The sequence below is a fragment of the Syngnathoides biaculeatus genome, chromosome 13, assembly GCF_019802595.1.
Source record: "Syngnathoides biaculeatus isolate LvHL_M chromosome 13, ASM1980259v1, whole genome shotgun sequence".
In the NCBI taxonomy this organism is placed as follows: Eukaryota; Metazoa; Chordata; class Actinopteri; order Syngnathiformes; family Syngnathidae; genus Syngnathoides; species Syngnathoides biaculeatus.
Window position 1 is genome coordinate 25,554,089 of NC_084652.1, and position 25,490 is coordinate 25,579,578.

General features: G+C 42.6%; 1 protein-coding gene and 1 long non-coding RNA gene across 3 annotated transcripts in view; one reads left to right on the forward strand and one right to left on the reverse strand.

The window, feature by feature from the left end:
* Positions 1 to 368: 368 nt before the first annotated feature.
* On the reverse strand, positions 369 to 24,005 carry LOC133511513 (uncharacterized). Its single transcript, XR_009797927.1, has 4 exons — positions 23,841 to 24,005; positions 17,496 to 17,749; positions 1,835 to 1,919; positions 369 to 566 (listed from the first exon to the last, which is right to left on the reverse strand). It is a non-coding gene; the product is annotated as an uncharacterized LOC133511513 (long non-coding RNA).
* The window catches only part of LOC133511511 (homeobox protein engrailed-2b-like), a 38,697-nt gene continuing 18,046 nt past the window's right edge, over positions 4,840 to 25,490 (forward strand). For both annotated transcript variants that reach the window (XR_009797926.1, XM_061840492.1), the window contains exon 1: positions 4,840 to 5,191. The gene's annotated coding sequence lies outside the window, so the exon portion shown is untranslated. The remainder of the gene's footprint in view (positions 5,192 to 25,490) is intronic.

A 25,490-nucleotide genomic window follows, 5' to 3' on the forward strand; every position in this document is an offset into this window, starting at 1 on the left:
GATAATCTGAAAAGGAAAATCCAGAAATCACAATGTGTGATTTTTTCTAACGATTTATTTGTGTAATACAGCTGCAAAAGGGTAATTGAACACCTGAGAAAACCGACGTTAATATTTGGTACAGTAGCATTTATTTGCAATTACAGAGGTCAAACACCAAAACACCAGGTTTGCACACAATTTGAAGGGACAGATGGTGGTAGACTATACAAAAAGGATGGAAGTGACGGAAGTGAACACTTTTCTCCAGAAATGCCAGGATAGTAGGATGACATATGAGCGGAGGTAGAAGAACACAAGTAGATTACATTTTGTGCAGATGATATAATCTGAAAAAGATGACTGATTGTAAATTAGTGTTTGGGGATTGTATGGCTAAATATCATAGGATGGTGGTGTGTAAGATGACTTGTGATGAGGAGGAAGATTAGGAAGACAAGGCAGAGCAGGGAACCATGTGGTGCATGCTGAGAAAGGAAGAGAGTTGTGTGGTTTTTCAAGAACAGGTGAGAAAGGCTCTCGCCGGACAGGAGGAGATCCCGGAAGACTGGACCATTTCAGCCGATCTGATGAGAGAGACAGGGAAGAGAGTACTTCATGTATCTTCTGGTAGGAAAGGAGAGAAGGAAACTTGGTCGTAGAATCTCAAACTACAGAAAATCTTACAAACTCAATTTGCAAATCATGTTGAAACTATATTTAATTGTATACACTATAAAGACATGACATGTATTTGATGTTGAAACTGATAAACTTTGTTTTTAGCAAATAATTATTACCTTGGATTTTTATGGCTGCAAGACGTTCCAAAAAAGATGCAATAGGGTGATGTTTACCACTGTGTTTTCTTTGAACAACATTCAATAAATGTTTGGGAACTGAGGACACAAATTTGTTGATGATGAAGATGAAGCTTCAAACCATGTATCTTCCTTCGAGCCAGTCTCCAGACCTAAACCCAATAGAAAATCTTTGGAGGGAGCTTCCCGTCAGAAGAACCATCCGAATATTTAACATTATTTACAGCCACAGGTTCAAATCTATATGGACGTATTCCTCCGTCTTCCTGATCAACCGATACTGCTATTTCTTCATCAGATGAGGATAAATCCGAGAAATCAGCACTGGCCAAAATTTTTCTCAACATCAGTGAGCCTTTGTTGCCTCACCCATTATGTCACATCTGCGCAGGGAGGTCATCTGACTTGCCAAAATGGCGGTGCCCATGAAAATTCGTTCTTGCCGATAAAAATATTCTCAATACACCATTAAATGGGAGAGGATTGACATCATATTGTCAAGGTACAGTACATATGATACAACCCATTTGATACATTGTTAATTCAAACCACCGGAATTTCCCTTTAATTTGAGGAGTTGACGAATGAGGAAAATGAGAGAGAAGGAAGAGTAGAAAAGGCTCGTGTGGTGGACCAGGATAATAGAAATGATTTGTCAGGGTCAAATTCGAAAGGGACAAATGGGAATTAAAAATGAAAAGGCAGGTTGTCCTGATGACATAACTGTTGAGATATAGAAACTTCGAGAAGAGGTGGGTGTGGAATTTTTAACCAGTTCATTCAACAATATTCTAGGTTTTGAGAAGATGCCTCAGGAAGGCAGCAAATGTGTGCTGATGCCCATTTTTAACAAGAAGGGTGAAGTGCACAGCTGTGGGAACTATATAGGAATAAAGTTGATGAGCCACACAAAGAAGTTATGGGAAAGATTAGTGGAGGCCAGACTCAGAAAGGGAGAAAAAATAACAATGATTGAGGACTTTAAAGGTCAGAGAAGAGGTTATGGGGTCAGTTAAAATTCATACTTAACTTACTGTTTTTATGTTAAGTAATCCATGGACATCTCTTCCTGCAAGTTGTCTGTCAGGTCTAGCTAGCAGTCACACCCTTATGACAAACCTTAAAAAACAGAGAGACTTGAAGTCAAGCAAAGTTATCTTTTACTCACAAGGAGAATGAAAGAGAGTGCAACCAGTTACAGTCTCAAAACTCTTTGAAAACACTGTGCTCGGCTTCGCTCTTTTTATTTGGGAATACCCCTTTTGCACAAGCTTCTAAAAGGGGTGGGGGTAACACATATGACGCATTCCCAAATATTTGAAACCTTCAGCCGTAAGTACGTCAGCAAATGCCCCATATCTTCAGTGAGTCCGTCAGCAGATGCCTATCTCTACAGTGGGTACATCCCCGCGGACACATTGGTTCCTCTGATCACTGCTTGCTGTATTTAATACCTACATGCAGGCAAGCAAGCACTAAAGTGTGCAAAGCCTTTAGTAAATGCAATTAAAAATTGGACCAAAGAGGCAAAAATTAGAACTTCAAAGCTGCTTTGACTGCACACACTGGAGTGTCTTTGAAAATTCAGTGTGCAGCCTAGATGAATTTAGGGATATTGTTACTGCATATGGTAGTTTCTGTGAGGAGGAGTGTGTCCCAACAAAAACTTTTCGCACGCTCAATAACAAATAGCCGCAGTTTTCAGCTGGACTTGGGCAACTCCGTCGGGCTAAAGAGCTTGCATATTGTAGTGGGGAAAAGGAAAAAGAAACCAGCTGACTAAAGAAACTGACATTGCAACGAGGGAACATGCAATTAAATTGGAAAAACATCTCGGCGCTCGTGACTCCAAATCAGTTTGGCACGGATTACAATTGCTCACTAATTACAAGTGACATTCCCCCCAGTAGAAAACAAGAGCGGGGTAGTCGATGACCTAAATAGCTTTTACTGCAGATTCTAAATAGAAACTTCCACTCCATGCACCCACCAAGCTCCACCACAAGCCACACGACCTTCCACTCCACTGTTTAACATCCATGAAAGGGGCGTTAGACAGATCTTCAAACAACAAAAGATCAACAAAGCGCCGGGCCCAGACCTTGTTTTCTCATCCTGCCTCAAAGTCTGCATAAACCCATTTGCTCCTGTCTTCTCAAAGATCTTCAACAGGTCTCTAGAACTGTGTGAAGCACCAACTTGCTTCAAACGTATCACCAGTATAAAAAAAAAAAAAAAAAGCAGCAGTCTCAGGTCTTAATGACTACAGGCCTGTTGCCTTGACATCTGTGGTCATGAAGTCCTTTGAACACCTTGTGGGGGACCATCTTAAGAACGTTTCAGGTCCCCAGCTGGACCCACTGCAGTTTGCCTATCGAGCTAACAGTTCTGTGGATGATGCCATCAACATGGGTCTGCACTTCATCTTTGAACATCTCAACACCGAGGATACCTATGTGAGGATCCTTTTTGTGGACTTCAGCTCTGCATTTAACACCATCATCCCTGAATTCTTCTCCTTCAAACTTTTCCAGCTCAGCGTCTCGCCTGCCATTTCCTGGTGGATCTACAATTTCCTGACAGGCAGGCCACAGCAGATGAGGCTGGGGACTCGGTGCACTATCAGCACTGGGGCACCCCAAGGTTGTGTCCTCTCCCTTCTGCTCTTCTCGCTCGAGACAAACGACTACATCTTGTGGCATCCGACTGATACCACGATAATTAGTCTCATCAAAGACAGTGACAAGTCTGCATATCGACAGGAAGTGGCATCCTTCACCACAGCTGCCCCTGACCCTGTCCAACTGTCTTGTGTCAACTTTCAAGACCTTCATGTTCTTTGGAATTACAGTCTTGGATGACTTGAAGTGGGAGACGAACATCAACTCCAACATAAAAAAAAAAACCAGCAAAGGATGTACTTCTTCTTCTGGCGGTTTCTGAGGAAGCACAGCCTGTCACAAGAGCTGCTGACAGTTCTACACACTGGTCATCCAATCCGTACTGTGTACTTCCATCACAGTGTGGTTTGGGGCTGCCACAAAAAAGGATAAACTCCGACTGCAACAAACAATCAAAACCGCTGAACGGATAGCCGGCAACACTATAGCCACTATTGAAGACTTGCACACAACACAAACTAGATCCAGAGTGGGCAGGATCTTTTCGGGCCCTCCACATGCTGGCTACCAGCTCTTCCAGTTCCTTCCATCGGGAAAGCGCTACCGATCAATGCAAGTCAAAACTAGCAGGCATTCAAAGAGTTTTTCCCCTCTGGCATTTAAGTCCTTAAATTCTTGCTCAGCGAACCTACTATTTTCTGCCTCATGCCATTGTTGGGACACACACCCACATCCTGCGGGTCCAATCAGTATGAGTATTAGTATTAGTAATATATTTTGTAGAATATCGCACAATTCAACACTTTAAACTGCTCCGTTTGCACAATTTGGCCCGGATGCTGGATGCACAGCAGTGGACAGGAAAACCCTGCAAAGAGTGATCAACAGTGCTGAGAATATCACTGGCTGCTCTCTGCCTTCTCCAGAGGACACTGCCAACTCACTTGTTTAACCTGCTGACCTGCTACCCTCTGGCAGGCGGTACAGGTCCCACAAAACGGAAAACCAGATTCAGAGACAGCTTTTCCATCGATCTATCTATCTATCTATCTATCTATCTATCTATCTATCTATCTATCTATCTATCTATCTATCTATCTATCTATCTATCTATCTATCTATCTATCTATCTATCTATCTATCTATCTATCTATCTATCTATCTATCTATCTATATCTATCTATCTATCTATCTATCTATCTATCTTAGCAATAACTGTGTGTTATCATTAATATATTTATTATGGACTTGCCACAAAGCCAAAGTATCATCCTTGCTTCGAAGAGTCTTGTTCACAGCACGAGCTCCTACACACAGATGGAACAATATCTTTCTAGAAGTGGCCAAGGACAACTCCATCATAACCAAAGAATGTGCCACATCATCACCAAAACTGTACCTTTGTTCATTTCATCTGCTCACCCCTCCTTTTGACCTTGTGTGTTTTCTAATAAAAAAAGAGTACGTGAGAGGCTGGTTCAGAAAGTGTTTGGAGACTGTAACTGGCCTGTCTCTCACGTCCTCTTGATCAGAAGAAAGACGACTTCTTGTCCGTTATTTGTGCAACTATTCCAGCAAGTTAGGTGATAAACTTGAGATTTTCTTGATCCTTCGAGCTGGATTCAAAGATATCCGAAGATCCCAGCTTCAGAGTCGACCTCCAGGAAGACCGTGGCCACGGCAACACAGACCCGTTAAGGGACTGGTCCTTGAACTCTCTAACCGGGATCTGAGGGTTGACGGAAATCCAACTGACAAGAAGACGTCTTGGTAAGAACAATTTTCTTATGAGGTATAAAAGGAGTGATTGTCGATGGGAAATCTGTGCGAAAGTGTGTCGCAGTCTACACGAAGGTAACGTGTAGGAAGTACAGTTAAATTCCGTGTAACGAGGGCGGACTCGTCTGTATACGTTACAGTTAAATTCCGTGTAACGAGGGCGGACTCGTCTGTATCGGTCACAGTTAAATTCCGCGTAACGAGGGCGGACTCGTCTGTACATTAAAGGGTAAACGAGGGCGGACTCGTGTGCACTTAAATTCCGTGGACCGTAACAAGGGGGGACTCGCCTGTATAGGTTACAGTTAAATTCCATGTAACAAGGCTGGACTCGTGTACGTACTTAAATTCTGTTGAAAATAAAATACAGTCTGTATAAAATAACATCTAATAAAACTGCAGTATAAACCGTGTGTGATTGTGTAAACGAGTGTTTCAGAGACAGAGAAGGAAGTGACGACTTGTTTGGATGCAAAGGCAAGATTCCTCCACCCTTCTGGGTAGAAGCCTGAGGAATACCAAGCAAGAGTATTTAACAGTCACTCTGTCTAATACAAAAACACCAACTGTAGTACACACTAGGTGTAATGTTGGCTCCAAATTCGCAAAATAGGGAAAAATATTAGTAAAATTTGTCAAAGCACAAAACCCAGATAAGCTAAAATATTTACATAAATAGATAAAATACAATTCTGCAGGCCAGTTTAATTCGCAAAAAATAATTCAGATGAAAAATGACAGATTGTAGCAATAAAGGTGACCTTACTAAAATTACCAAAGATGGGTATGACGATACCTAATGGTGGTTATAAGAGAGGAAGGAGGCAGAAAAAGGAAAGAACAAGATAATGAATAGAGAAAACCAACCACGCCCCCTTCTCTGACTTACACCACCATACAGAATGACTTGATCAGACGGAACTGACTTGAAATAGTCGTAAAGACTGGGAGGACTACTATCTCCCGGGCAGACTGCTGCACAAATGACCACCTTATCACCAAGTTAGGTGACTTGTGACCAAGGATCCAAGTAATCAACCCTGACACACAAAATGGCGCTGACCTGGCTATTTAGTATATAGGACTTGGACTATGGATGATGTTGTCAATATGTAGAATATATGGAAAATTTGAAAATTCAAAAAGCAACACAGCGTTTTACACATAAAGTAAATTACACTAAAATAGGAGGAGAAAAACAAAAGATGATGAACCTTTTGAGGAATACAGAGTGAGAATGATAACTGTAATCAAGATTTACAGTGGCTTGCAGGAAGATGGAGAATAGGAAATTTCAACAGCAGTTGACATGCTCTCCATGCAGGGTTAAAACACAGAAATTACAGGTGGGTTAACAAACATTACATTGGCCTGACTACTGACAGATACATCTGCACACAGATAATCTGGGGACAGCAGCCACAAGGGTCAGACTCCCACAGGCCTTGAAAGACAGACGCTTAATGTTGCCACTTTTTAATGTGTCACTGTTGAAACCATATGACACACACTCGGAGTGGTTGTGAGGTTTCGTCAAAAGAGACCAAACAGTTACTAATTGGTAACCGGACGAGGAAAATTTGAAAAGTACAGGTTAGTGCAGGCCGTCACCTTCATCAAAAGTGACGCGGTATCAACTCTTACCTCTTAACAGTGGAAGAGGAAACATTATTAAAAGTCCCAGAATGCATATGGTCGATAGGACTTACCGATGTGGGACTCATTAGGGGAGCACAACCTGTACAAATTACACCAAAACAGAATATAGGCTATTTATGAAACAATATCCATTAAAACCAGATGCATTAGAGGGCATAAAGCCAGTTATTGAGTCATTAGTTAGTAATAATTGAATGTCCAGACTCTCCCTGCAACACGCCTATTTTTCCAGTTTAAAAAAAAAAAGAAAGGTGCCCCCATCAGGAGGTTGGAGAACGGTTCAAGACCTACAAGCAGTAAATGCCGCTGTAACACGGTGAGCACCTTGTGTCCCCGACAAACATACATATTGCTAAATTCATTAAGACCAGATGCAAGTTTTTACAGTAATGGATTGAGTTGTATTTGCATTTGAAGGCAAAAATACACATTTACCAGGTTACCTCAAGTGTACTGTGAAAGGCCAACAATTTATTCACAAGTTATGACAGCTAGTATGTCCACATTTGAACTATCAAGTGGCGATCAAATTCTTCTTTATGTAGATGGTGTTTTGCGTGCATCACCCCACAAGGAAACTTGCAGTGATACAATAGCATTGTTAAAACATTTAGCACAGGAGGGACACAAGTTTAGCAAGAATAAGTTAACAACAAGATAAGAGCTTAGGACACAACCTTCGCAAAGCAAGAACAGTTTTAGATGATAGAAAAAAAAGTTGTACTTAATGTAGCAAAACCAGAAACAAACTATGCAGCAATAACTGCGCCTTTGTCCAAATTAATGTATGAGGAAGACGTCAAACTGACACCATTGTTAAAATGGACAGAAGAATCAGAAAAAAAACTTTCTGTGAGATAAAGAAGGAACTAGTGTCAGATTATAGCAAATCCTTTATGTAGATACTAGATTGTAAAGGTCATTTTATGACCTCAGTTTTAGTGCAACATAGAGACTCACCATAGCATGTGCATTACCCGAGTATGTAAGAGCAGTTATTGTGACATCTATTGCTGTAGAAACAAGTTCAGCCACAGTTTTGTTCCATCCTCTGATTCTAAAGAGTACCACATGCAGTCACTGCACTGTGTACTGAGACAAAAAAGTGACGTCAAACCCAGCAACAATTTTTACCACGTCATGAGAAAGTCATGAGGATGGTGTAAAACATGATTGTCAAAAGTTAGCAGAAATATGAGCCAAAAGTAGAAGTGGGCAGAGAGATCAGCTTTTATAAAGAAGTGCTATTTGTAGATGACTCATCTATGAAAATGCATGGTATAAACAGCCAATATGCATTTGCAACAGTGCATGTTTTTGCGCAGCACGGGAAAAAAAAATAGGGGGATGAATTCATCCACAGCCAAAGTAACATATGCGAAATTGTTAGTTGATTTAATTATTGCAATGCAAATGCCAAAAAACTGTTACTGTATGCAAATGCATCACACATACGTCAAACAAAGATATGATTGCATTGGGAAATGCTTTTGCTGATAGAATACTAAAGGAAGCAAAAAAAAAAAAAGGTAAATGACAAAATTTAGATAAAAGACACATTAAGAAGATATGCGCAACATTGTAAAAAGACATCTATGTGTGACCAAACAACAAACCTATCCTATAAATAGGCGGCTATTTTGAGCTATGATTTTGTCACATATCTCAAACAGATATGAGTCTATACACTCAACATTATACAATTTATGGCTTCAATTTTTATTTTTATTTTTTTTTTGTACGAGATGTTTGACATGTGCAAGACATAATCCACAAGGTAATTTGAGCCAATATAGAGGATGGTTCCTTACACCACAATATCTGTTTAAAAACTATCCATATGAGTCTATTGAATTAAAAGTGAAGGAAAAAAACAAAAAAGGGTTCGGTCATTATAGATGCCTTTTCAAATGGATAGAACTCTCTCAGCCAACCTGCCAACAGCAACTCCGCTTTGGAATGCCATAAATAAGCAGATAACTGTTCACGCACAGTTACAAACCCTTTCTGTCTAAAAAATATATTAACGATAACTCTAACACTGTGCCTTGATGTATTTTATCTGTTGTTTTGTTTTACCCAAGATGTTCTTCTATTTTTACTCTCTTTTATTCATGTATGAACCTTGTGGAGAAGTACTCTTCATTTTGCTGTATGCACAGCATCTAATGACATTAAAGGCTTTTGATTTGATTTGATTTGATTTAATTTGATTGATTTGATTTGAATTGTCATTGTGGGAAGTGAAGAAATGGGTTTAAGGAGGTTGGAACAGCTAGTGGAAGGTCTCTGGTGTGTTATCTGACAGAAGAGTCTCTGCTAGGATGAAGGCTAAAGTTTATAAAACAGTGGTGAGGTCGGCCATGATGTCCGGATTAGAGACAGTGGCACTGAAAAAACAACAGGAAGCAGAACAGGAGGTGGCAGAAATGAAGATGTTGAGGTTCTCACTCGGAGTGAGCAGTTTGGGTAGGATTACAAATGAGCTAGTGAGAGGCACAGCCAAAGTTGGATGTTTTGGGGACAAGGTTCGAGAGAGCAGACTTCGATGATTTGGACATGTCCAGAGGCGAGAGAGTGAGTATATTGGTAAAAGGGTGCTGAGGATGGAGCTACCAGACAAAAGAGCGAGAAGAAGACCAACGAGAAAGATTGTTGGATGCTGTGAGGGAAGACATGAGGACAGTGGGTGCTCGAGAGTAAGATGCACGAGATAGGCTTAGATGGAAAAAGATGACACACTGTGGCGACCCCTAACAAGAAAAGCGGAAAGAAAAAGAATACGAGGACTATACTATACATCCCTCCTGTTGACACATGTGACTTCCCATGTCAATTTTACAGCCCATTTGTATAAGCTTTTGGGTAGCATAGGTTTGCCTAATAGTCATTGGTAAAGGCCGTTTATGAGTTTATCTCTGTTGTTGTCCCAAATCCTTTTAACAGCATCTGGAGCTTGCTATTGCATTATTTCTAAGGAGTTGTGACTGTATTCTTCCTTTTAGGATATCATAATGGAGAATTGCCCTTGTGCTGCAGCTTTAGCTAATTCCTCCGCAAAGGCATTTCCTTTTGATTGGTTTGTATGTGGTGCGGACAGGTAGTTGCCCTGCTTGTAGCAATTCTAAAAGTAATTGTTTGTGAGTCACTGGTTTACCAGTAGATGTCACAATTCCCCCGTTTTCACAGTATTGCACATACACATGCTGTGGAGAATGAATTTTGGCTGTCTGTATAAATAGTGACATTATTTCCATGCACAAGAAGCCATGCTTCAGTGAGAGCCTTTAGTTTGGGTGCCTGTGTCGACTAATTGAATTGTAGTTTCTGACCTTTTAACACTTTAGTTGCTGAAACTACTGCATAGCATGATAATGTCGTGAAATCTGGTGTCCAAACTTTACATTTTAAGCTCTGTTTCGGATCTTTTTTATACATTCCTTTGCTTTGTCCCCCCTGGCCCCTTCCCATTTTAACTTCAATTTGGTCAGTCTGTTTTATTCATAGGGAGGTCTGTATTGGACTGATGATTTTCACTGCACCAGCAGAGTGAAAAATCCTATAGTGATGTTTCTCCTTTCACCTCTTCAAATGAAAAGTGAAGAAATTTTGCCTAATGCCTCCACTTGAGGTTCACTCACTTCTGGATCATTTTTTACATTGTATGCAGTATTCCCATATATTGTGTTACCCTCGCTCAGGTAGCTTTATAACAGAAAGTCTTTGGTGTGTGTGGGCTTGCCATATTGCCAAAAGTACAGCGACAGGACTGAAAAGTACTGCGTGAGTACTTTTTTTTCTTACTGTCTAGTAGATAACCATAATGGAGTTGTAGGTATTTAGAAGGAAATCTTCACCGCTTGTCTGCCCCACTTCACTGCTACATTGCGATGGCTGTAAGGTTTAGTTCTGTCACTAGTAGTTTAGGTCACAATGGCCGTAGGAATAATAGTTTGCACAGCAGCTGGTTTCAGCCACTGACTAGCTTCACCTGTATATCCAATACTTTCTGCTAAGTCTTTTTCAAAGCATGCTGCAAGTGATCAGCACAGAGTTTAAAATGCTTGGTAGGTATCCAAAGCTGACCAAGTTTCTTTCCCTGTTGATTGACATTCCCTATCCACTGGTCACATATTGCTTTTTCACTTTGAAAGCCAAAGAAATTCTTGCCACTGCCTGAACTATTTGTACAACCAAATGCTACACAATAAACCATTGTGGTATCACTAAATCACATGAAAACAAATATATAGACTGGGAAAAACAGCATGGAACAAAAGCACCAACGGCAAATGAACAGACTGTTTGGCTAGTGCTACGTCACAGCGCTGAATAGAGATGTAGACAGGAAGGCGCTAGATGCAAAATGCAGACGGTGCATTCTGAATCATATCAATTTCACTTCTGTATATCTGCAATAAAATCACTTCAGAATGGCAAGTGTGGTTTATTGAAGGGGTTCCAGAGTTATCAAGAACATTTTTCACATCATTCTCATCTGACCAATAAAATACTTGGGGTGAACAGTTCAGAGCAATAGTGAGTGTGATAAAGAAGTGGGAAAAAGCCAAGATGCAAGCAGGTTGGATTGGAGGGGGGGGGGGGAAGGTGTCAGGAGTGGTATGTGACAGAAGAGCCTCTGGTAAGGATGAGGGCAAGGTTTATAGGACGATGATGAGCCCAGGAGAGGCAAGTTGTTGTCACGACTCATCAGAACGAATGTAGGACCCAAGTGCAGGACTCGGGAAAAGCAGAGGTAATTTGGGAAAAACGTTTATTATTCAATGGTCGGGGATCGGGCATGCAGTCAGGAGCAGCAGCGGTAGTTGGGACGTCGGGCGTAGAGAGTAGGTCAGCGGGCAGGCAGGAGTCGGTACACGGGAGAACGATCAAAGCAGGCAGAAGTGTCAAAGATGTCAGGCTTACGAGGTTGGTCAGAGAACAGGCGAAGGTCGGTACACACGGGTTGACGATCAGGATACGGGAGTGCTCGAACGGGGCATTAACCTCAGCGATCTGGAGGAGGACCAGTCGTCACCAGGTCCTATATATACATGGGATAATCAGCCCGCATGAGGCGCAGGTGTGTGCCTCCCAATTAGCGCGACCGCGCGGGCACGGGATCGTGAAAGTTGTAAAGAGACAGTGGCACAGAAAAAAGCAAGCTGAGCTCAATGTGGCACTAATGAAGATGTTGAAATTTTCTCAAGGAATGATGACTTTGGATACATTAAAAATGAATTCATGGGACAGGCAAGGTTAGATCGTTTGTAGACAAAATTAGGGAGAGCAGACTTTGATGGTTTGGCCCTGTCCAGAAGGAAGAGATTGATTATATTGGTAGAATGCTAAGAATGAGGCTACTAGAAAAGAGATCCAGAGGAAGACCAAAGAGAAGGTTGATAGATGAAGTTAGGGAAGACATGAGGGAAGATGGGTTTAGAGAGGAGGATAGTTTGCACGGAAAAGAATATTACTGTGGCAATCCCTAACTAGACAATCAAAAAGTAAAAGAAAGGTTTAGGTCGGGATTGTGCAGGCCGGTCGAGTTGACTCACATCAAATTCGAGTCTCATCTGTGTCTTTATGAACCTTGGTTTGTGCACCAATACACATGTTGGAACAGCAAGGGGCCATCTCCAAACTGTTCCCACAAAGTTGGAAATATCCAAAATATAAGTCCATGAGCTCCATTAAAATGAATTCTGGATGCTTCAAAACAATTTCTACAGTTTCTGTTTCAGTTCCCGTCCCATGTCTGTGCACCAGTGCACAAAGCAAGGTCCATAAAGACACAGATGAGCAAATTTGGGTGAATGAATTTGACTGCTATGCAGAGTCCTGCACTCAAACCAATAGAACGCCTTTGGGTTGGTTTCTAGTATACAGTGACCCAGGCCTTCTCACCCAACATCAATATATGATCTCCCAAAGATTTTCCTGGAAGAATGGGCAAAAATTCCCATACCCTTACTCCTAAAACCTTTTCCTCTCCACAAGATTTGAAGCTGTTATACAGTAGCTGCATAGATGCGACCATCATTCAAAATAATACAGGTATGTGAGTCAAAGCAGTTGTCAGGATACTTTCAGCATGATAATGTCGATAAAAGCTAGAGTAAACAGCTACTTTTGAAAGTATCTTTTGAGTTGGCTTCCCTGAAATCTCAAGGTAAATTGTTCTAGTGTTTAGGATAATATGTAATAAATGCTGCATTTCCAGAGCTCTTGAAGACATTGTGTGTAAAACAAAAGACATTGCAGATGTTTGATTTCTACTTTGTCCCAGTATGCTCCCATTGGGCTATATCAATAACCTGAAATGGATAAAAGGGCTTCATCCCATTTTGTCAAATGTCAGTTAGTTGAGCATAAACTCTATTATGCAGTCCATTTTAATATGTACAGTAATGTATTCCAATAAATGCCTCAAACTGCATGTCCGCTGGTGGGATGGTAGGTGACTGGTTAGAGTGTTTGCTTCACTGTTTTGAGGACCTAGGTTCAAATCCTTGCCTGTGTGGAGTTTCCATTTCTTTCCTGTGCCTGTGTGGGGTTTCTCCTGGCATTCCATTTTCCTCCAACATCCCCAAAACATTTGTGGTAAGTTAATTGAAGACTCTAAATTGCCCGTAGATGTTAATGTGAGTATGAATGGTTGTTTATATGAAACCTACGATAGGCTGGCAACCTGTTCAGGATATACCCTCTTCTGCCCAAAGATACTTGGGATAGGTTCTAACACTCCCATGACCATTGTGAGGATAGGTAGCTCAGAAAATGAATGGATGGCTGAACTTCAACTCTAATTGTTTTCTTTAGTAGTCAGAAATAGCCACAAACAATTTGGCATGATCAAAATGTGATATCATAAATTGGGTTTATCCATCCATCCATCCATCCATCCATCCATCCATCCATCCATCCATCCATCCATCCATCCATCCATCCATCCATCCATCCATCCATCCATCCATCCATCCATTGATTATCTTCTGCTCATCAGGTCATGGGGATAGTAAGTTTACCAGTGAAACGCAGATTTCCCTATCCCCAACCACTTCATTCGGCTCTTCCGGGGTGATCCCAAGGTGTTCCCTTGCCACCTGGGACACATAGTCCCTCCAGCAGGTCCTGGGTTGTCCTTGGGACTGCCTCCATCATCAAAGGTCCAGGAGGCAACCTAATCAGAAGCCTGAGCCACTTTATCAGACTATTCAAAATGAGTAAGAGCAGCAGCTTAATTCTGAGCATGTCTTGCTTGACTGAGCTTCTTTCTCTATCTTTAAGGAAGAGCCCAGACAACCTGGGAGGAAAATTTTTTTAAATTTTTTTCCAGTTGTATGCGCAATCTTATTCCTTTGGGCGCGACCTACACCTCATGCTCATAGGTCAGGGTAGGACCACATATTGACCAGTAAATCGAGAGCTTTGCCCTTTGGCTCACTTCCTTCTTCACCACAACAAACTGATGCAGATTCCAAATCACTGTAGAACCAGCACCAATCACCCACTCCACTATTTCCTTCCTCATGAAAAGACTCCTTGAATTCATCCACTTGAGACACATATTTTAGAGTCTTAGTTGTGTACTGCTTTAAACTTGCCTTGAATTCCTCTATCTACTTCACCTTAAATTTGCTCAAAGTAAATAAAACAAGTTAAGACCATTGAGTCACACATGGGAAAATCACTGGGCTATTGTTAAAAGGAAGGAATAAACTAGACACTATCCAGCCACCACGCAGTCTATCTCCTAGTATTATGGATCAGTCCTTCTGGCATTAAACAATCTTATTAAAATTAGAGTACAGGATTTTAACTCTGGTATTGGGCCGATTACCTATCGCAGCCGATTTCCAAGATCAGGCCCGACATATGTTTTGAGGAATCACATTTACTTTCGGGGTGGCAAGATGTATGAGATGGTAAAGCATTGGCATCGCAGTTCTGAGGACCCGGGTTCGATCCCGCCCCCGCCTGTGTGGAGTTTGCATATTCTCCCTTTGCCTGCGTGGGTTTTCTCTGGCCATTCCGGTTTCCTCCCACATCCCAAAAACATGCAACATTAATTGGACACTCTAAATTGCCCCTCGGTGTGATTGTGAGTGCGACTGTTGTCTGTCTCCATGTGCCCTGCGATTGGCTGGCAACCAGTTCAGGGTGTCCCGTGTCTCTTTCCTGTTGACAGCTGGGATAAGCTCCAGCACTCCCCGCGACCCTCGTCAGGATAAGTGGGAAAAGAAAATGGATGAATGGACATTTATTTTAGTGTGACATAGTCCAATGTCCAATGATTTTGCCCTCTGATACCCCTGAGACAAAAATGACATTTCTAGCATGTTTGTTTTCTGGGAATCTTTCAAGTAGTGGGTTGGGCTAAACAAAGTGCAGGTTTGGTGGTCGCTGAGGTAAAAACACATAAGTCAGAGCAGTTTTGTGAGGCCAACCAGAATGAGTTCCAGACTGCTTTAAGAAAATTCTGGTCCAACCTCCGGTTTCTTAGTAGGGGGACGCAGTGCAACATCAACACAGTTTATAGTGGGAATGGGGTTCTTCTGACCCTGACTTAAGATGTTGTTATTTGGTGTGAGAATACATCCTACCCAGACCTACCTAATTCCACCAACAGGCCCTCTTATGAACAGCAGAAATGGGTGACTCTGAAGCAGATTCTCTTGTCTCTACGAATGTATTCATAGAGGTGGTTAATAAAGGTAATTAGCGGAAGGGCTTTTGGTATTTATAATACCTACCTGGAGTTCCCTAAGGCTATGGATGTTGTGGGACTAACCTTTGACACTCCTCATTGAAGGCTCCGTCACACCATGACGTTCTGGTCAACGACCTCTGAACATTTCAATCGTTCTATTTTTCAGCGTTCTCAAACACGGATGACACATCTGGCGTGTGATTAACGTGTCTAACGCATGAAAAGCGTGTAACAGCGACCAAATAAGATACCCCTAAAAACCATTAGCGTGTGCAAACACGTCATTGGGGCGCGACGAGCGATTTGTCAACGTAAGACGAGTGTGTTGAGCGTGTGACCAATGGGTGAATAACGACAGAAAAATGTTTTGCTGGTGTGTAATTTTTACAGTGGAACCGGCACTAAAATGTTGGAAAGTTCATAGTCACTTCAGTTGTTGTCGTGAGTTAGAACAGTGAGCATAATGCCGCCGAGAAGAAAAAAAGTTAGGGCGTGGACTTAACCTGCTAGTAAGAAAGCTAAGCCTCTTTCATCACAAGCAATGTGTTTGGAGGTAAAACAACAGCAGGAGGAAGAGCACGTCCGCGAAGTCACGCACCATGTGACACCCCCTGGGTACCCTAACCACCTTGCAAACCCCAGTGAGGACGGTCCGACAAAGAGACAAAAGAAGCAGAGAAAGGATTGCAGGATCCTGGACCGGGCTGTTGAGGATAGTCTGGTGGAGTTTTTCAGTGAAAACAAACTGCTGCTTTCTGGATCTTCCATCATAGGTGATCTCTACTGTAGCTTAATATTAAATGGACCTTGCTTACAAAGCATCTGTTTATATACCCATATGCATGTACGTTCGGGAAACGCACGAATGACGCTCAATGTACTCCAAACGACGTTCGTTTGACTTTAGTTACACGCTGTGTGCGCTACGGGATTGTTCAGTGGTCGTTGACAGGGCGGCAGTGAGTCGTTCACTGCAAAGCAAACGATTAAGTAACAACCAAGTAAAGCTAGAGTTACGACTGACAAACGATAGCCAAACGCGTGCAACGCTCGGCAAACCTTAGTAAAATGTTCCACAAACGTTTTGAACGTTCTGCAGCGTTTAAAAGTAAACGTTGATGAACGCTTGTCTCGGTGAGAACTTTTGTGCATGTTCAAAACTTTTTTTCGGAACCAGTGTTCTCCGCCAATTCCCAGCGATCATTGACGTTCACTAGCGTTCAAACAACGCTCTTCTGGAGCTATCCCGGTGACCATGGGTGACTACCAACATGTCCTCAAACGCTGTAGAACGCTGACCAGAACGTCATGGTGTGACGGGGCCATAACATTGCATGAACATTAGGGATTGTGCCTTTTGACTGGCAGCCAAGTGTGGTGGTCTCTCCTTTTAATAACAATATGCAAATTTGCAAATGGGACCTCAACAAAGTGCTACGACTAATGAATGGACAAAGATGCTTTTGTTTAAGGAAAATCTTTTTTTTTCTCCTTAAGAAAGGAGAAAATTTTGTCTTTGATGATTTTTATTCCAAAAATAAAGGAAAGTCTTTGCAAAGAGAGGAAAATGAAGAAAATTGTGTGTAACCAAGAAAGCTTGTCATGGCTGTCACGTCTTATGGAGTACAGGATTGTATTAACTGTTAAAGTGGGAGCATCAACCCTTAATTTAATCACAACAGCCATGGCAAAAAAAGTCAGACTACCAAGAAAACCCCTTGAAGATGTCATCGTCATCCTCTTTTCTTCTGTCGAGTTATCCATATGTGTGCGCGTCAATTCAGGCAGAGGGTTGGTCATTGCTCGGCTTTATGACCGATTTTCTGCTCCTCTATAACCTATCAACATGCAATAAGTTGCGAGCAATGTTTGTAGCTAAAAGTGTATGCTAAAAGTTAACCCTCTTTCTTAGAGGTTACTCACCATTTCTATTACCTTGATAACTTTTAAGGTCAATCGCCGGAGAAGATGGGGAGGCACTGGGATGTTCACACAGTGTGATGTGTTAACCCACATAACCCTTTCAATGACCTTCACTGCAGTGTTGGTCATGAGGAGAACTTGGAAAGGGCCCAGGCAGCGCTGATGTCTCCCGGCGGAAAACGTGAAGTTCTTTATCAGCACAAAGTCACCAGGTTTGACGTCATGCAAGGGTCCATCTGCCAGCCTCGGTAGTGCTGCATAATATGGAAGTAAATATGTGCCACCAGGATTTGAATTTGAAATATAAAGTGATCACATTTTCAATAGTTGTAGTTCAGTGTAACTTTTAAATATTAACAATTCAACTGATTACAATTCGCTGTCTAAAATTCATTGTCTGTGCCACCAGGTAGGGTTACTTCAGGTCAGAACCAAACAGCCAGCCAATCCAGTTACGCTTTCTTAATATGTGACGTCATGTGACTAAGAAAGCGTAACTGAAAGCAGGGAGCATAAATTTAGCTTTTGTGACACCTCCATTAGCACACATTGGGTAACAACATTTTTTAGTTGGAACAAGAACAACAGACTCGGAGGCCAGTATCACAGAATTTCAAGCTCCCATATCAACAAGGAAAGTACTGAGTGTATTATTTACCAAACAGTCAACTGTGGGAACGTTCATGTTGGTGGCAGTTTTCAAAAGCGTGTGAATGTCTGGTGGTTGGGCTGCAATTTCTTTCTCTGAAGCAACAATCACATCCTGAATCTCAGCATGGAGTCTATCAGTGGCAAGTGTATCTTCATTGCAGAGAGTGAGTGTTGGATAGTTGTATCACTGGTTAACTGCGCTGCTCCAGGGCCTATCAGGAATCATCAATCAATCCATGTTTCAAGCCTCGTCTACTGTGTCCTGAGTTTTGAAATTGTCCTTGAGTGAGTGCAGCCATCACAAGGTGTGTATTCAACGATGCCTTTGCCAAATCCTTTCTTTTGTCTTCTTTTGATTGCATTCTTTGGTCTTAGCCTGTTTGGCATGTCACATAATTTCTGTCAGGTGGTTGTTTGATCAGCCGCCAATCAGGGTATTAGCCATGATTTTGGTCAATGGGGAATGTCGACCATCCACAAATCCTGCCTTCACAACGGACTTGAAGTAGCTCTCCACACTGTCAGTAATGGCCTGTTTAGAAAGTCCAGCATGGATTTCACAAACATCCACAAGGCGGTGTAAGTACTTGGCTGCTGTCTCCTCTGCTCCTTGCACGAACGCATCTGTGACAAGTCAGTGCAGAGTGGGAAGTACATCTCTAACGCCTTCTCAATGGCTGCCATTCGCACTTCCCGTGGTCCAAGTTCCAAGAGGCAGTCCTCACTTGGAGCTGTTCATACGCCCCTTTTTCCACTATCGCAGCAATTTTGCCAAAATTCTCCACTTCAAGTTGGAAGAGAAGACTTTTGCGGACCAAACTGTCGGGGAAACTGGAGAAAAGCTTGATGCGGTTTTAGCCACCTTTATTGGGTTTTGGCCACTCTTTTATTGTCTTCTTCGTTTCTGGGTCCATGTTACGGTACGCCAGGAGAGGTTGATCGTCGGAGCTGGGGAACTCGATCATTGACATGCAGGAGTTTGGATCCATCTGGCTTTCTGTCTGACAACTGCCGGTGATGGCGGACCCAGGACCCATTTTTCCTGTCCCACGGCAGGGGTGGCAAGCTGCCAACAGGAGTCAGTTGAACAGGGTTAGCAGCAGCTTGTGTGCAGAGAGGAGGGAGCAGAGCAGTTGGAATCACTGGTGCCGCATGTGGAGGAGGGGCTCACTGATTACCTTCTTCGCCGCTTGGTTGCTCAGGTTGCTGTTTGACTCGCAGGGAATATAGGGATACCCAGTTACTGGCGCCATCCAAACGCATTTTACCAGCCCACCTTGGATACAGTGTCACAGGAGGAGATAAGCAGTCATCATTTTCTTCGCACTCGCTTCCTTTTTTTCACTTTTCCATGATCTAAATTATTTTGACTCTTCTCTCACTTATTAGCATCTGTCAACCATATTTCCATACATTCAGAATTTTTCTCATTGTCTTTTAAATCTTTAATCTTGTTTTGTTCTACTTTAAACTCATTTTCTCCTCCTCCAACATTTCCTTTAAACGGTGTAACTGCTGTATACTTCAACTTTCCGTGACTGCAATAGTCAGTTACAGTCAGCTACACTTTTTACTACCCTCACTATAGATTTGTTCCCATATTTAACTCTCTTATGGGTCATGATTGGTGATGTGTACACTGGTAAAACCCTTGTTTTTGCTCTTGTCACTGGTTTTGCTCTTCCCACTCCCTATTTTTCAGAAGCGCTTCTCTTTATTACATTATTCGAACATCTGAGCGACCACCAAAACTGCATTCTGCTTGGTAAGCCAGTCCCTATCAGCTGCCTCAGGAGTCCCACAGGCCAAAAATGCCCAATACGACTCCTTCTTCAGCTTGATGGCATCCCTCACTGTTGGTGTCCACCAACATGTTCGGGAGTTGGCACCACGACAGGCACCGATCACCTTATGGCCACAGCTCCGATCAGCCGCCTCTGCATTGGAGGCGTGGAAGATCGTCCACTCAGACTCAATGTCTCCAGCCTGCCCCGGAAGATGAGCAAAGTTCTTTTGGTGGTGGGAGTTGAAATTCATTCTGAGACGGGAATCTGCCAGCCTTTCGCAGCAAACCCTCACAATATGTTTGGGCCTACCACATCGGACCGGCATCTTCCCCCACCATCAGAGCCAACACTCCACAAGGTGGTGATCAGGTGACAGCTCCGTCCTTCTCTTCACCCAAGTGTCCAAGACATGCGGTCGCAAGTCCGATGACACGACAACAAAGTCAATCATCGAACTGCGACCGAGGGCATCCTGGTGTCAAGTGCACATGTGGACACCCTTCTGCCTGATCATGGTGTTCGTTATAGACACTTCACGATGAGCACAGAAGTTTAGTAACAGAACACCACTTGGGTTCTGATCGGGAGGGACATTCTTCTCAATCCCGCCCTTCCAGGTCTCACTGTCATTACGCACATGGGCATTGAAGTCACTCAGCAGAATGATGGAGTCCCCAGAGGAAGAGCTCCTCAGCACTCCCTCTAAGGACTCCAAAAATGGTGGTAGTCTGAACTGCTGTTTGGTGCATAAGCACAACAACAGTCAGGACCCATCCTCCTACCCAAAGGTGAAGGGAGGCTATCCTCTCATCCACCAGGGTGAAACACAACATACAGGTGGTAAGCCGGGGGGCAATAAGTATACCCACACCTGCATGGCACCTCTCACCATGGTTAACTCCAGAGTGGAACAGATTCCAACCCCTCTCAAGAGGACTGATACCAGAACCCAAGCAGCGCATAGAGACGAGTCCGACTATATCTAATCAGAACTTCTCGACCTCACGCACCAGGTCAGGCTCCTTCCCTGTCAAAGAGGTGAAATTCCATGTTCCTAGAGCTAGTTTCTGTAGCCGGGAATCGGATCGCCAAGGTCCTTTGACTACCGTCCAGCTTACACCGCATCCGACCCCTATGCCCCCTCTCACAGGTGACAAGACCATGGGAAGGGGAACCCATTTTACCCTTTCAGTCTGTGCTTTATTGGCCAAGTGTGTAACAACACAAGGAATTTGTCTCCGGCAGTCGGTGCTGTCCTGGTATGACATTCAGAACAAAGAACAAAAAAACTAACAAGAACAAAGAACAAGAGACATTCAGTTAAAAGGCTCCATTTCTTATCAGAGTCACAAATGTGTAAAATGCAGTCTTCATTTAGAACAGTTAAGAGTGCGCCAATGCCCCAGATTATGTTATGCTTGTACAGAGTGCCCTTACCCGTTTGTGGTTCCCGTTATAGACCAGTCCAATGACAATTGTGCAAAGGGAACAGTTTTTAGTGAAGAGTCATGTGATAGTCTTCAGAATATCTTACTAATACTAATAGTGATTAGATCAGTAGGATATGAAGGTGTGTCCCAACAATGATACAAGGCAGAAAATGGTAGGTTTGCTGATCAAAAATTTAATGACTTAATTGCTAGACAGATAAAACAGTTTGAATGCCTGCTTGTTTTGACTTGCGTTGATAGGTAGCCCTTACCCGATGGAAGGTGCTGGAAGAGCTGGTTGCCATGATGTTGAGGGTCCAAAAGGATGCTGCCTGCTCTGGACCCAGTTCAAGGGGCGTGCAAGTCTTCAATAGTGGATAGAGACTTGCCGACAATGTCATTTTGATCTTCCATTGCAGTCTGAGGTCGTCCCTTTTTATTGCAGCCCCAAACCAGACCGTGATGGAGGTACACAGTACTAATTGGATGACCGATGTGAAGTAGATCCTCTGCTGGGATTTTTTGAAGATAGAGTTGACGTTCCTTCATGTCCTGTGAGACTGTAATTAATTCCCAAGAACATGAAAGTCTCGACGGTTGACACAAGACAGTTGGACAGTGTCAGGGGCAGATGAGGTGAACGATGCATCCTGAAGTCCACACTCATCTCTACAGTCTTTAGAGTGTTCAACGCAAGGTTGTGTTGGCCACACCAAAGCTCCAGTCCTGTCACTTTCTGTTGATATGCAGACTCATTACTGTCTTTGATGAGGCCGATGACCGTGGTGTCATCTGCGAACTTCAGGAGTTTGACAGTCGGGTGCCTCGAGGTGCAGTCGTTTGTGTCGAGCGAGATGACCAGAGGGGAGAGGACACAACCTTGGGGTGCCCCAGTGCTGATAGTGCGCATGGATGAGGTGGTGTCCCCAACCCTCACCTGCTGTGTCCTGCCCATCAGGAAGTTGTAGATCCACTGGGAGATGGCAGCCAAGACGCTGAGCTGGAAAGTTTGGAGTTCAGGGGTGATGGTATTAAACCCAGAGCTGAAGTCCATGAACAGGATCCTCACATAGGTTCCTCAGTGGCGATATGTTCAAGGATGAAGTGCAGACCCATGTTGACAGCATCATCCGCAGACCTGCTAGCTCGATAGACAAACTGCAGTGGGTTCAGAAGGGGACCTGTGATGCTCTTGAGGTGGTCCAGCACAAGGCTTTCAAAGGACTTCATGACCACAGATGTCAAGGCAACAGTCCTGTGGTTATTAAGACCTGAGACTGTTGCTTTATGGGGGACCGGTATGATGGTGGAGCATTTGAAGCAAGTTGGTACTTCACACAGTCCTAGAGACCTATTGAAGACCTTTGTTAAGACAAGAGCAAATTGGTTTGCGCAGACTTTGAGGCAGGATGGGGAAACAAGGTCTGGGTCCGGCGCTTTGTTGATCTTTTGTTGTTTGGAGAGCTGCCCAACGTTCCTTTCATGGACGTAAAATATTGGATTCAAAGGTGGAGTGGCTTATGGTACAGCATGGTGGCTGCGTGGTGTGGAAGTGTCTATTTTGATTCTGCAGTAAAAGCTATTTAGGTCCTCAGCTAGCCCATTCTCGTTTTCTACTTGGCGGGAACATTCCTTGTAATTAGTGATCAATTGTATTTCATGCCAGACTGATTTTGAGTCATTAGGGCCAAGATGTTTTTCCAGTATAGCTGCATAGTCGATCTTTGCAGTGTTAAATTTCTTCAGTCAACTGGTTTCTAGTGCGATTGTAGAGGGCCCTATACTCACTGTGAAATGCAACCTCTTTAGCCTGGAGGAGTTGTCTAAGTCTGGCTGAAAACCACGGCTTGTTGTCACTGTATGTCCGAAACGTTTTTGTTAGTACACACACCTCCTCATAGAAACTGACATATGCGGTAACAATATCTGTGAATTCATCTCGGCTGCTTGCTTAGTTTTCAATGACACTCCAGTCTTTGCAGTCAAAGGACCTTTGAAGTTCTAATTTTGCCTCGTTGGTCCACTTTTTAACTGATTTTACCAAAGGCTTCGCAGACTTAAATGCTTTGCCTATATGTAGGTATTAAGTAGAGTAAGCAGTGATCAAAGGAGCCTAGAGGTGCACGGGGAATTGTGTGATATGCGTTTTTAATGAAAGTATAACTGTGGTCTAGAGCGTTATTTTCCCTTGTCGGACATTTTACGTGCTGCTTATGTAGTGGGTGTAACTCTGCGTTGTGTATTTTTTTGATGGATGAATAAGAAAGCTAGTGTGAACTTGGTTTAGTCCTCTCCCTGCATTATAAAGGAGACAGATTCATGGGTGTTCACATATTTTTCTTCACATATACTCTCACTGGTCTCTCTCTTTAGGAAGACTCGTGAACAAGAGTAGTATGTTATAAAAATAAATAATGTGATTTACATCGCAATAAACTGGAAAGAAATTAAAAAAAAAATTGCAGAAATTCACATACCTGCATTATAAAGGAGACACATTCACGGGTGTTCACAGATTTTTCTTCAAATACTCCCCCTGCTCTGCAACAGCAAAAACACGGTCACCACACAGTCTCTGCCAACACTGATTCCCACCGCACAAACTACATGGTTGGCCAACAATCCATGCGGACCACGACAACCTCTCCACTCCTCCTCCAACTAGCAAGTTTATGCTCAAAATCAATTAAACACTTAACACTGCACCTCTGTGACTACACCAGCTTTGCAAACGTTTTAAATTAACTTATATTCACATCTTGCAAAAAATCAATCAAAATATGTGGAGCAGAAAAAATGCATACCTCTTTCTTTAGGAAGACTCACGAACAAGAGGAAGGCGCATCCTCCCGCCACACAATAAGTGCGGCTTAAAAATAAAATATAAACCCTTCTTCCTGTGTTTCTCAAATCTCCCATTTGCATATAACAGCATTTTCAACCTTACAATGAACACTTGTAAACACACAATTGAACATTGAAGTGCTGTCTTTCAAAATAAAAATGTGCGTCCTTTTCATAATACAGCGCCACAACATCACACCATTACATTCACACCCACTGTTTTGACCTCTACTTATATTTAGGAAGTTCATAGTTGCGTTTAGTTCTGTTAAATAGCTTAACCGTGCCATCGGGGACACAACCACAAAGCCAAGTCTCCGCGAAGCACAGGGCAGCAGAACGCCCAAATTCTTTGCAGGTCTTGAGCAGAAGCTGAAGTTCATCCACTTTGTTGGCTAGTGAGTGTAGATTCGCGAGAATAATCGACAGAAGTGCCAATCTATGTCCCCTCTTTCGCAGTTGAACTCGTGTCCCAGCTCGCGAGGCCCTCCGCAGCTAATGACGTGAAGCTTTGTAGTGAGCGCCGACGAGTAACTCCAGAAAAAGGTTCACCGATTTGGTGAGATTTGTCAAAAAAAGTCCGGAGAAGACTCTCTGATGGTTAAAGAGTCGCAACTCATTCTGAATCCTGCAGCCCGGGTTCTGACCAGAACAAAGTGGTCAGAGCATATAAATTCAATTCTCAAATCTTTACACTGTCTGCCCATCATCTTTAGAATAGATTTTAAATTTCTGCTACTGGTCTATAAATCACTAAATGCTTTAGGTCCCAAATACATGAAAGAAATGCTTATGGATTACAAACGCAGTAGGGTTCTGAGATTATAGACTCGGGTCAAATAGTGGAGCACAGGGTCCAAAGCAAACATGGTGAAGCAGCATTTAGTATTATTCTGCACAAAAAATGGAATAAGTTGCCAACAGAGGTGATGTCATTCCCAAGTGTGAATGTTTTTAAATCCAGGTTAAAACTTTTTCTCATGCGTTTTGAATATTTCCACTTTTTAATATTTCTTGCACTGCACACTGTTTCAATTGAAATTTTACTTTCATTTTTTAAAATTTCCCCGTTTTCATGTAAAGCACATTGAGTTACCTTTTTTTTAATTAAATTCACCACACAAATAAATTAACTTTGTTTACTCACTGTTGAAATGCTGGTTGCACTTACAGTATTTTTTGAAACTATATTGACTATTGAAAACAAAAGATTAACTTCCTGAGTCAAACTGAAATGTTGATTTCACTTTATTAAAATAAGATGTTAATGTATTTGCCAGAAC